Genomic DNA, 13008 nt, shown 5'->3' on the forward strand with positions numbered 1-13008 from the left:
GAAAAACCACTTGTTAATAAAGCAGAGCCAGGCAGAGCTTTTGCAAATAAAAATGGCAGCCACATAATTCAGTTGATTTGAAGTTCACTGGCTGTTATGATGAATTTCAGACTTTTTTGTATCTTTAATTATTTTTGACCTTATAAACATATGTTTTAAATATAATGTTAACTCTGATTGTTAGCAAAATATCTCATGAACCACTAGATGGATTTTTACAAACTTTCGGACCGTAATCTTTATATGAGCATTGCAAACAGATTACCTTTTGGAGCCAGTGTGAGTTTGAGATGGCCACCACAGCTACATTAACAAACAAAAAACTGGCTATAACTAAGTCATTTAAATGTACCTATTTAAACATTTGTGTGATAGTAGCTGTCAGTGGTACACTAGATATACTGTGACTGCTAACAGGGCCCTTTTTAAAACATTCCTCTAAACTGTTGGTACTAATGTGTTGCCCAATTCTAGTTTTCACCATTATAAACTAGTAATCACCCTTTACATCACAAAGTGGAAATTTGTTTTAATATTTTTATACACACGCTTTTCACTGATTGTATGTTTGAGCTGGTTTCCATTCATGTATGTTTAAACATGTTGGCGTGAATATTTGTATTGTGGGTTTTGCTGCTCTTATAGACAAGTAGCAGATAACCGCCCTTTTACCTGATTGGGACCAGCTGAGGTGCTGTTGTTTCTGCCAGAAACCAGCATCAGGTTAAGAATATTGATTTAAGGCCTTTCTATACTCCATGGGAAGTCACAAAGTAGGCTCTCATTCACACAGTTGTGTGACAAAAATTGCATCATTTTTGTTTGCAAAGCAGCTTTGCAGCCCAGGTTGAACTTCTTTGCACAGGGGTTTATGCCAAGTATTGTGTGATTGGTTAGAAGTTGTTGTGGGCATATTTATGTGGAAATGCCATTGAGCTTTAATGGAATTAATTTGGTTCTACTGCTTTGCTGAGAATCAGCTGGCTGAGGTTGTTGGAAAATACATCTTTACAACTGTTCCAGCAAAACTTATAAACCTATGAACCTAAAAAGACCAGAAGGAGACACAGGTGGCTCTTCGTTGCAGTGGTGGCCAGGAGGAAGTGCACCTCGGCTGGGCAGCGTCGATACACGTTCCCTTTGTTCACTCATTATTGTATTGTACTCATTATTATTGATTGCAAATGCCAAACGGCATGTACTGTCTCAGTCTGTTTAATAAACACAGTCAGTCACAGTAAGGGAAGCAGATTTGAGAAGACAGTCCTTTTAACACTGTAGGACGAGGGAGGAGAGGAGCTTCCCGGGAGTTCTGATCCAAGTGTCTTGTGGACTATGAAAGGTGTGTGTGAAAACGAACATCTCGCAACCACGTTTCCGACTCCAACTCTGTGGTGAAAAGAGGTAAAGGTTGCAGATAATCTGCAAACTGCAAACTGCCAATGGCAGTTTAATGTTTGTAGTGGCTGGACCCTGCCCAAATTGTGGATATCACACGAAAGGTGCTGGACCTGATCGATGTTGGTGATGTTACAGGACTCCTTGTTGGTGAGGACGTGGTTACCCCATGCTGACATGGTGGGTGAGCCAGTATTTCAACTAGTGGTTCCCATTAAACTCCGCTCTGCAGTGTTAAAAGTTGCTCATGACGAGTCTGGCCATTCTGGTGTACGTAAAACATATGACCGGGTTCTCAGACATTTTTTTTGGCCGCGTCTTAGAAAGGATGTGTCGTCTTATGTTAAGATGTGTCATGTCTGTCAGCTCATTGCTAAACCCAATCAGGTTTTAAAACCGTTCCCATTAAGCCCAATTGTTGCCGCATCTGAGCCATTTGAGCATTTAATAATTGACTGCGTGGGCCCGTTACCTCGCTCAAAGGCTGGTTCATTATATCTACTCACTGTAATGTGTCGAACTACACGTTATCCAGCAGCCTATCCATTGCGTACAATAACTGCTAGGTCTGTGGTACGTGCGCTCACCCAGTTCTTTTCGGTGTTTGGCATCCCTAAAGTCATTCAGTCTGACCAAGGAACAAATTTTTCATCACATTTGTTCAGTCAAGTTTTGAAGCAGTTACGGGTGCGACACAGTAAAGCAACAGCGTATCATCCAGAGAGTCAGGGGGCATTAGAGCGCTTCCACCAGTCTCTGAAATCTCTCCTGCGAGCTTACTGTACAGAACTGGCGGGCGACTGGGAGGAAGGTTTGCCGTGGCTGATGCTGGCTGCCAGGGAGGTAACCCAAGAAAGCACCGGGTTTAGCCCAAACGAACTGGTTTTTGCACACAAAGTGAAGGGTCCGTTAGCTGTGGTGGCACACGGGCTTAAAGAGTCTGTTCCACTGACAAATTTGTTGGATTATGTAAATGGTTTCAGAAGACGCTTGTATCTGGCGCGGGAACTTGCTAAAGAGAAGCTAACTGAAGCACAGAGGAAAATGAAAAGCCTGTTTGATCGCCGTGCTGAGGCGCGCTCATTTCTGCCTGGTGATCAAGTGTTGGCTTTGTGCCCAGTCACGACTTCTCCTTTTCAGGCGAGATTCGCTGGTCCATATACAGTTCTGGAGAGGGTTTCCAACCAGAATTACTTAATATCAATGCCAGAGCGGAGAAAAAAAAGCCAGTTGTGTCATGTTAACATATTAAAACCATATTATGCTCGTGATGATTTATTTCAGCCACAGTGTAATGGCGTTACCCCGGCGTGTGCTGTAAACAGCCTTGTTGGGGGGAGCGAGACGTTCAGCACCACGGACAGCGCACTGTCACCTGTGGGGAGTGACAGCGGCATGGATGAATTGGACAGCGCTCTGATTCATGGGCGTCTTAAAAACTCTGAAACTTTGGGTAAATTGGACACGTTGTTGGCTCATTTACCTGCAGGTCGTGCTGTTGGCCAGGGTGAGGTCCGCCCTGTTGCAGCGAAGGTTCAGGCGGTAGAGCAGTTTCCTGTTCCGGCTACAAAAAGGGAACTAATGCATTTTCTTGGGCTGGTAGGATACTACAGATGTTTTTGCCGAAACTTTTCATCTGTGGTGGCGCCGCTAACAAATTTGCTGCGTAAGGATGTGAAGTTTGAATGGTCTTCCCTTTGTCAACAGGCTTTTGAGCAGGTGAAAAGACTCCTCTGTGCTACTCCTGTATTGGCTGCACCACATCTTAACCGTCCGTTCCAGCTTTATGTGGACGCCAGTCACGTGGGTGCCGGAGCTGTCCTTACACAGACTGATGATCTGGGTATTGGCAGGCCGGTGAGTTATTTTTCAAAGAAGTTCAATAAGCACCAATTGAACTACTCTGTGACTGAGAAAGAGACATTTGCTTTGATCTTAGCCCTGAAACATTTTGATGTTTATTTAAGTGGTGGCGCTAACGTTGTGGTATTTACAGATCATAATCCAGTGACGTTCTTGTCTTCCCTGAACTGTCCAAATCAGCGATTGATTCGCTGGTCGTTGTTCCTGCAGTCCTACAATCTGACTATTCAATACATTAAAGGGAAAAACAATGTCGTAGCTGATGCGTTATCTCGCGCTCCAGTTTAGTAGCCTGTTTTGTGCTTGTTTTCCCTCTTTGTTTCCTTTTCCTGTCCTTAAAAGAGCTTCTGAGTGCACCAGTTGCTGGTTTGGAGAGTGGAGTGAGGAGGAGAGAACCTGTGCATTACATGTCAACCTGGCTAAGTACAACTGGTGGTAAAAGCAACATCTTAATGGTGGCTGGGTTTGCTACACATGGTGAGTTAGACAGGAGCAGGGTTCCCTATAGGAACCTGTTTTTATGGGTGGGGGTGTTACGGCCCTGGGCCTTGTTGGGCTTGGGTTGCAGGGCTTGTCTGTTTTTTGTGCTCCTCCCCTTTACAGGTGCTGCTGATTCGTTCATTTGGTGCAGAGTACTTTAACCTGGCTGTCTCCGTCTGCTGGGTCGCTGGTTGCCCTCAGCGTCCACTCTGCTGCTGGGATGTTTGGTTGCCAGGCCTCAGTTCCCCTCAGTTGTTTTTGTTAATAAATATTTATTTATATGCACTTTAATCACGGCTTGGTTTCACGTTTTTGTTACAGCCCTGAGCCAGTCGTAACAGTGAAAAGTGGGCACCTGAGGGCAGCCTGAGAGCAGGTGAAAGGTCCAGAGGAGAAGAATGAGGGACAAGTCGCAGGACAGGATGGAGAGATGCAGCCTTAAGCCAAGAGGGATGCTGCCAGGGGAGTCAACTGAAGTGGTGAGCATCATGCCTTCTTGAATAGGAGTGGGGCAGGGGCTTCACCTCTGTCCATGCCTGTGAGTATTCCTCTCCCCTAAACCTATATTTAGGGGTTGACACTGTGGGACTAATAAAGAGATGGGAAAAGGTTCAGTCATTGTTGCTGGTGGACATCCACCCAGCAGATGAACAATGTGCTGGTCAGCGTCTTTCCGCAAAACCATTCACAGAAACTGCACCTGCCACGCCACAGCTGAAGAGTAAAGAAAACAAGTCCTGTGGAATTGTGTTGGACTGCACAAACAAATAGTATTCACCTCTAAGAAATTTTATGTTTTTTTTCTGCTACAAAGCATTGGTTGCAATGTTTCAATTGAATTATTACTGTTTAAAATAATTTTAGCAGGAATAGATTGTCTTAAAACCTGTCAGAACTGTTGATTTCTGTTCTCTTGGGTCCTTTTGTCACTTGCGCCCCCATTCCATCCAAAAGAATCTTTTACACCATCTTGGTTGTCCTTGACATTTTTAAGAACAAAGAGAAAAATCATGTTCTACAAAAAAACAAACAAACAAACAAACAAAAAAAACTAAACATTATAACACAGAGCACAAATCAACAAATAAGGTTTTGTAATAGTTTCAGTAAATTTTGTAAGTTTGAACTGCATTCTATGGATGACTGAAACTGACATAATCAAGAATAAAAGCAGAAATAGATATACTTCAAGGGCCAATGTAGATAATCTAATAATAATAATGTTTCTGGACTGTGGGAGAAAACCAGAAAAAACCCATGCATGCATGGGGGGAACATAATGTACAAACTCCGAGTAGAAAGCCACCAGCTGGAAGTCAAACCCAAGACTTTCTTGCTCACCTGAGCTGTCTCTAGTGATCCTGTTTTGGTGTGCTGAGGTTGAACAGTTTTCAAATAAAGATCTTCTATTTACTCACTCCTGTGTTGTGGCTGATTTTCCAGGTCCTGCATTGAAATCATTTCAATACTGCCAAGTTCATGTATTTTTGTTTTGTTTTGTTTTGTACATGATTTGACATGTTTTTGTTGGAACCTTGTGGATAAAATTATACAGTTTTCCAAAATATTTGTTATTTTATATCATATTGAATATTAAACTGGTGCTTTTGTGTAGTCATTTTTGATTTTATAATATGACTCAACTTTGTTGATTACAATACATTGTCATTTTCAAACAACTGTAAAGATTTTAAAGAATGATTGGTTTATTAATTTGATTGTACCCTTAATAGTACCCTCTGTCTGTCTGACACACTGATGTAACTGTTGTATTCAAAAGGAAAAGGTTGAGTAATTAAGTACAACGTTTCTGAATGGTGTTGGTTATTAAAAAACAAACTTAACAAAAAAACCTTACATAATATGAACTGTGTTGCTTTTATTATTATAAATTGCAGAAATGATATCTGAGTAAACAAAGGACTTAACATGGTTTTAATGGCTGGTTGCAAACACTTTATTATAAGGTAAAAGCAGTGAAGCTTGATAAAACAGAAAAACTGGTTGCCACAAATGACCTCATAAATAAGGCTTTTCAGTAAAAGAATAACTAGAGTTATGGTTGTGCTTTTATTATGGTATTTCTCACAACTTGATTTGCCAATCTCATTTTGAGCAGAAATAAAGGTCTTGCCAGTGTTTCACTACTCAAGCCCTCAGGTTCAGCTTCACAAACTCTGTTTTTATGACAATATTACACAAGCCGAGCCAATCCATTACTATGAGAATCCCAACAATGCAAATGGTTACTAATGGGCTGTAATGGGAGGGATGTGTGGGCGGTTTATTGTTGCTTTGATAAGCTGTTTATGACGTATGTAGTGTGAGCACTGCATGCACAGGCAGAACACAAAACAACAGATCTTTCAGTGAAAAAGGGACTGTAAAAAAAGAGATGGGTCATCAATCTTCTTCTATCACACTGAAAAACACTTTCAAGGAGGTCAGGCAAAAGGTGAGGGTGCAGACTTTTGAAGGTGGCATCAGTGAAGTCATCTGCTGATGCACCACTTCCCCCCTGAGCAAAAAACAGTCCCTGTCTGATCTGCGTCATGGCTGTAATAACTCAAATGAGTGTCACACAATGATCTCTGCAGTAAGACTTTACCCATCAACAAGCCTTGATATGCAGAAACAGCCTGCAAGGGATTTTACATTTTGTAATTTACATAGGGTTGATTGCAAAATATCCGGTTTCTGCTTTGATGAAATGAACCTGTAATCATTTTGATCAGTAAACCTAATTCTCTTAAAGTAAATAAAAATTTGGAAATTTTTGCATGGCTCTTGTATTTATGTAAGCAGTTTTTAGTCACAGACCTTACAGTAGTCTGTCAGGTTTAGAAGCTATTTAATTTCAGACATTTATAAAAATTACAGAAGCTGATAACAGCTGTACCTGCTATTATAAATTTTGAAGCAATTTTCTTAAGATGACAAATTGAATATTGCAATATCTTGAGGTAACCAAGCTAGTTTTTTCTTGTTATAAAATTGTTTGTTGTTTTTGTTTTTTACTGTTGTAAAAAAAACAAAATCCAGTGCTTTCACACACAAATGTGAAATAAAAAAGTCCAACTACAGAGAAGTAGTTTGTGAATACCCACCCACTGATTATACAATATTGTCCTATTAAAATTATTTTGTCACCTATTTAGCCATTAGCCAAAGGTATGGCATAACAATGAGCTAATAACAATGTTGATTTATTTTTTTCTTACTTTTTTTTTGCCCAAAAGCCTGCAACCAACTAAAATGGGTCTGCAACCTACTATTGTGTTCTTGTCCCACAAGTTGTGAATCATTGAGCTAGATTATTTAAATATTCACAGTTCTAGGTAGCCTCTTAGAGGACCTCATGGCTGCTGAGTGTTGGGACAAGGTCTGAGAAGAAAGAGTACTTTTAAATTTTTGAGATTTATATCACCTAGTCTTTCCAAACAAGGCATCAAGGTAATTAAGCTCTGAGTCAGACAAAAGATTTCAAAGAGTTCAAATATCTCTAGTTGTCTAAACTATTGCATGTTGCTACTTTCTTTCATATTGAAACTACACAAACACAAACAAAGGCTTTACTTTAACATGTTGACCATTTAGACTTTTTGTAGATCAGTTCATACTCACTTTCCACTTGCAGGGAAATTGAACTATGGGGTGGGGCTTCAAACTTTTGACTGATACAAAACTACTTCATTTGGTCTTGAAAAGACATTCAGTTTTAACATTTAGACTCAAAATATTATTATGCAACAAAAAAGCCAGTGATGGATACAGACATGATTAACCACATCTGCATCTAAAAACCATCTCCTTGCAGACAGATGGCCGCTGCAAAGCTGAGTGAGAATGTTTGGTAGTTCATGACTCACACTGAATCATGGCCATTACATAAAGATCTGAGGTTCAAACTGGTGACTAAACATCCCTTGTAACCTGATATTGGAATTTAAGACAAGAGAGAGCAGGAATCATTGTAAAGCAATGTTGGTTTTATATACTGTGCCTGTCTCTGGTTTTGATAGACCTCCAGAAATATAAAGTGTTGGTGAGTAAGACAAATACCAGCATGTTTATCTCTCCATTATCACATACTGAACCTGGTGAGTCAAGCAGGGGGAGATCTTACCACACAGCTTTGTGTAAGGCCTTCTTAACAACTGGTTTCAGCTTGATTTGGAAACCTCTGTGGGTAATATATACAGTGGCTTGCAAAAGTAGTCACCATTTTGGTATTCTTTCTATTTTATTGCATTACTACACCCTGGAACTTAATTGGATTTTTAATTTATTGAATAATTGCATTTTTAACTTAACTGAAAGCAATAATTCTACAAATACACATCAGAATAGTGAAGGTAAAAAAGATGGGGTAAAAATTTGTTTTAAATAGTTAAAAACAGATATTAAACTGAAAAGTATTGCATGCATATGTATTCAACCCCTTTGCTTTGAAGGCCTAGCCATTACCTTCAGAAGCCACATAATTTCTTAAAGGGGACCTTTTTTGCAAAATTCACTTTTTGCATGTTTTTGTACTTCTATTTGGGTATCTACTGCTTCTAGAAACAGTCCAAGTGCAAAAAAAACACCTAGCCATTTTTCTGACAATAACACTGTTTTCTGGTGTCTGCAAAACAACCTGTTTCAAAAACCTCGGCATTGTTGTGTCACAATCCTTGTTACCTAGCAACCTCAAGCCGAGCCCAGCCCCTCACCTAGCAACCCAAGTGAAGCTCCACCCACTTCATTACAAGAAGACCATCACATTAGTTCTGCTGGTTTTACTGCTGAACAATGTCTGCTGGAAAAGGAAAAGGTTCTGTTGTCGGCTGCAATATAGAACATGTGTCCATGCATGTTCTCCCAGTCATGGAGAACAGAACTCTGTGGCTTCATTTTGTTTTTGATGGTAATGTCCCTGTGATATTGCTAAAGAAAGTTGTAGTTTGAACAACTCACCTGTCCCAGAAACACGTCTCTGTTAAAGTCATGACAGGTTTGTCTAAACTAACATTAGAACTATGTTAATAAAAGAGAAGAAAAGTTAAAAAAAAAAAAAAAACTGATCTAACAGGTGGCCATTCAGAAACTTTTCAGGTTTGGATATGCTGATTGCCAGTGTCCCGACCTGCTACCAGTCAGGGTTCGGACCGCTGACAAATGTCGGTTTGAAACCGCTAAGTGCCCCGTACCAAAGTAAGAATCCTTAGAGTTTGAATTAATATTGATATAAATCGTCAGCGTCGGATCTGCAGTGTTTAATCTTTCAGTGAGTTTTTTATGTTTTGAGATGGGACACTGAGTTGGGCATTTAATTCTACATTTTAAGGTAACAAAACAGAAACATTACCAAAAAGGTATGAATATTTTTTCAACCCACTGTATCATCAGTTAAGAACTGTCCAACGCATTATTAAAAACTTGAAGGATAGTGGGGACCCATCGTCTTTGAGGAAGAATTGTGGCCAGAAAAAATCCTGAATGATCATGATCAGCGATCACTTAAACATTTGGTGAAATCAAATTAAAGAAAAACAACAGTAGAACTCCGGGTTACGTTTAATAGTGAAAGTAAGAGCATTTCCACACACAATGTGAAAGGAACTCAAGGGATTGGGACTGAACAGCTGTGTAGCCTTAAGAAAACCACTAATGAGTGAGGCTAACCGGAAAAAAAGGCTTCAATTTGCTCGGGAGCATAAAGACTGGACTCTGGAGCAATGAAAGAAGGTCATGTGGTCTGATGAGTCCAGATTTACCCTGTTCCAGAGCGATGGGTGCATCAGGGTAAGAAGAGAGGCAGATGAAGTGTTGCACCCATCATGCCTAGTGCCTACTGTACAAGCCTGTGGGGGCAGTGCTATGATCTGGGGTTGTTGCAGTTGGTCAGGTCTAGGTTCAGCAACAGTATGTGCTCAAAGAATGAGGTCAGCTGACTAACTGAATATACTGAATGACCAGGTTATTCCATCAATGGATCTTTTCTTCCCTGATGGCACGGCCATATTCCAAGATGACAATGCCAGGAGTCATCAGGCTTGAATTGTGAAAGAGTGGTTCAGGAAGCATGAGACATCATTTTCACACATGGATTGGCCACCTCATCCTCATTGAGAATCTATGGGATGTGCTGGAGAAGGCTTTGCACAGCGGTCAGACTCTACCATCATCAATGCAAGATCTTGGTCAAAAATTAATGCAACACTGGATGGAAATAGGTCTTGTGACTTTTCAGAAACTTATTGAAACAATGCCACAGCAAATGTGTGCCGTAATCAAAGCTAAAAGCGATAGCCCATCAAAATTTATAACCTTTTCTTCATACTTTGTGCTCCATGACTGATGTCATTGTTGATAAGATAGTCAATATTCATAACAATTTAACAGAACATCACTTCAAAAATGACCAGACTATCCTTTTAATACACTTAACTTATATGTACATATTAATCTCAGTCAAATCCCAGAGGGAGACTACCACTAGAGAGTGAGTTCTTAAGTTTTTGGAGTCAACGGTACACTGCACCTCACACCAAACCTCCTAGCATGGCTTGCTATCAAACCTTGTCAAGCCCTCAGGGCAGCATGCTTAGACCTGTCACTGAACAGAGACAGTGGCTTGTCCTAGTGGATAGAGTGGCTGCCCTCCAATTGGAGGGTTGGGGGTTTGATCCCCACCTTCTACAGTGTGCTGAAGTGTCCTTGGGAAAGACACTGACTGACAGATATGCTTATTGGCATATTGAGTAAGAATATTGAAATATCTAATAGACAGCACAGTATGAATTTGAATGGATGAATTAGAAGCACTGTAAAGCATTTTGCAGAACCTGGAGAGGTTAAAAAAGCACAATACAAATATAGACCATTTAAAGTACTTGGCTCAAAATTTTCTCTTCTAATTACTGCTATTCATTGAGATTCAAGGTGTTTTGCATTTTTCTTTTGGAAACCTTTTGAGAATAACATGAAAGGAACATGGAGTATATAAAATATTTTTATTCAAAATAAACAAACTAAGGTAATTATCCAGATTACTTTGCACAAAATAATATGACTATTACAAATAAGAATGTTGTGGTGAAGAGAGAGCTGAGTCAAAAGGCGAAGCTCTCGATTTACCGGTCGATCTACGTTCCTACCCTCATCTATGGTCACGAGCTTTGGGTAGTGACCGAAAGAACAAGATGGTGAATACAAGCGGCTGAAATGAGTTTTCTCTGCAGGTGTCACAGTTTCACTGCTCCTGCCACGCCTCCTGCTCTCATGCCACAGTCCCAGTAATTTTCCACAGTCATCAGTCTCATGCCACGCCCCTGTTTCCATGCCTACACAATCACTGCCATTAGTCTCACCTGCCACAGCCTGTATTTAAGTCCTCTGTCCACAGCCACTAGTTGCCAGATTATTGAACGGTTCATTTCAAGTAGATGTCCAGCGTTACGTCACAGTCCATGCCTGCCTTGCCTCCTCTGACCTCTTGCCTGACCCTGGACTTTCTCAATCGCCTAAGCCCCTTTCGGAAGACCGCCGCTGCTCCCACCTCGCAGCCGCCAGCTGTCTTACCTGGTCCAGACCAAGTCCCAATCCAGATTGTGAGTGTTGCTAATGGAACTAGAGTTCCTATTAGTCTGATGTTTTCTAATAAAAAGTTAAAACTTTGTTATTGTCTGCTCGTTTTAACTCCACTCACGTCTGGCCTTGTCAGCAGGGTGTCTGGGCTCTCCCTTAGAGATAGGGTGAGAAGCTCAGTCATCCAGGAGGGACTCAGAGTAGAGCCGCTGCTCGATGCTCCAGCGAAGATCTGGCACCAGCCGCAGGCTTAAATACAGGTGCTGCTCGTCAAGGTAATTGGTTGCAGCTGAGGAGGGAGAGTACTTGGTACCGCCAGCAGTGACGTGTGGTGAGGTTCATGGTTGGTGAGGCACTGACTCCTTTAGAGTCAGGTTTACAAATATGTAAACCCAAAAGGCTAGCTTATTCAATTGACCACTGGTTATTTCATATCTCATCAGCGTTCTTCATGCACACTCTCTCTCTCTCTCACACACACATACGGATTAAAGCTAAGATAAGAAAAAAACATTACAATTACTATTTTGTCAGTCCGATGGAGCAAAACACAAAAATTAATGACTCGTGGCAGTGCACGTGACTCGCCTCTGCGTTAAAGGACAGCAGCAACAAGCACCCGTTGGCTCACGTACGCCGCCCTTCAGTGCAGCAGAGTACTGCCTGCCTCACCCTGTGCCTTTTCACTGCGGTTTTATGTCCCCTCAGCAAAACTAAATATGTCACTAACAAACATTAAACGTTTGGTTAAAGACATTAGCCAGACTGTGGAAAATCAGGGTATATAAACGTATATATTGGTGACATGCAGCGATACGGCAACAGGCACAGGCCAAATGAAGCCTAGGCGTAAATTCAAACTGTAAGACCTGCTCCGGCCTCACCTGCATCTTCTAATCGTCGCGTCATGCGCCTCTCTTCAGCCCATCAGTACCCGCCCAGGCCTCTATCGCATCCAATCAGCAAGCAAACCTTCGCTTAAAAGGACTCCAACATCACGGCTCCGTACATCTACCTGATGAACTTCAGTAAGCCAGTCCGCGTTTCGAAAAAAATGTCGACGCTGACAACTCAACTGGGACCCTTCACTTTGAGGACCCTGCCCCTCCCTCCCCTCGTTCCGTCCACCGCAGCGTCCGTCTGGCCACCCGCACAGATCCTCAGTCTCCCCTCACGCACTTGCCACTGTCCTGCCGTTTGGGGACTCCTCATCATCTCCTCTTCCGCCATCTCCACCCCCTCAAGCCACCATCAGCGGGAAGCGGACCTGCAAATCACACACCCCCCTCTGCCAAGCGCAGCCAAGGCCGCCTTTCACCCGCCCAGTCCTCGGCTCCCGCCTCGCCCGAGCTATCAGCCTCAGCCCATAACCCCCTCCCAGCTCCAGCTGCCTCCACCCGGACTTCTGTCGCCTCAACCGCTGGTGCTTCTTCAGAATGCCAGCCTTCATCTCTCCCTGGCCCCGCCGATGTTCTCCACCTCTCCTCCTCCCTCGCCGCAGCCATGGATACTCTCTTGGTGTCCATCATCTTGCCTTCCCCCGAAGTCGATCAGAGTGTTGCTTCAACCGATGGTTTTAGCGCCATTCTAAAATTGTCCGACCCTCGCCTTTTAAAAGATCTCTCAATCAGGGACTTTGTCGCAGCTTTCAGCGTGTTCAGGGACGTGATTTGTTCCATCTATTCCGACCGCAGA

Source organism: Kryptolebias marmoratus, linkage group LG6, assembly GCF_001649575.2.
Source record: "Kryptolebias marmoratus isolate JLee-2015 linkage group LG6, ASM164957v2, whole genome shotgun sequence".
NCBI lineage: Eukaryota > Metazoa > Chordata > Actinopteri > Cyprinodontiformes > Rivulidae > Kryptolebias > Kryptolebias marmoratus.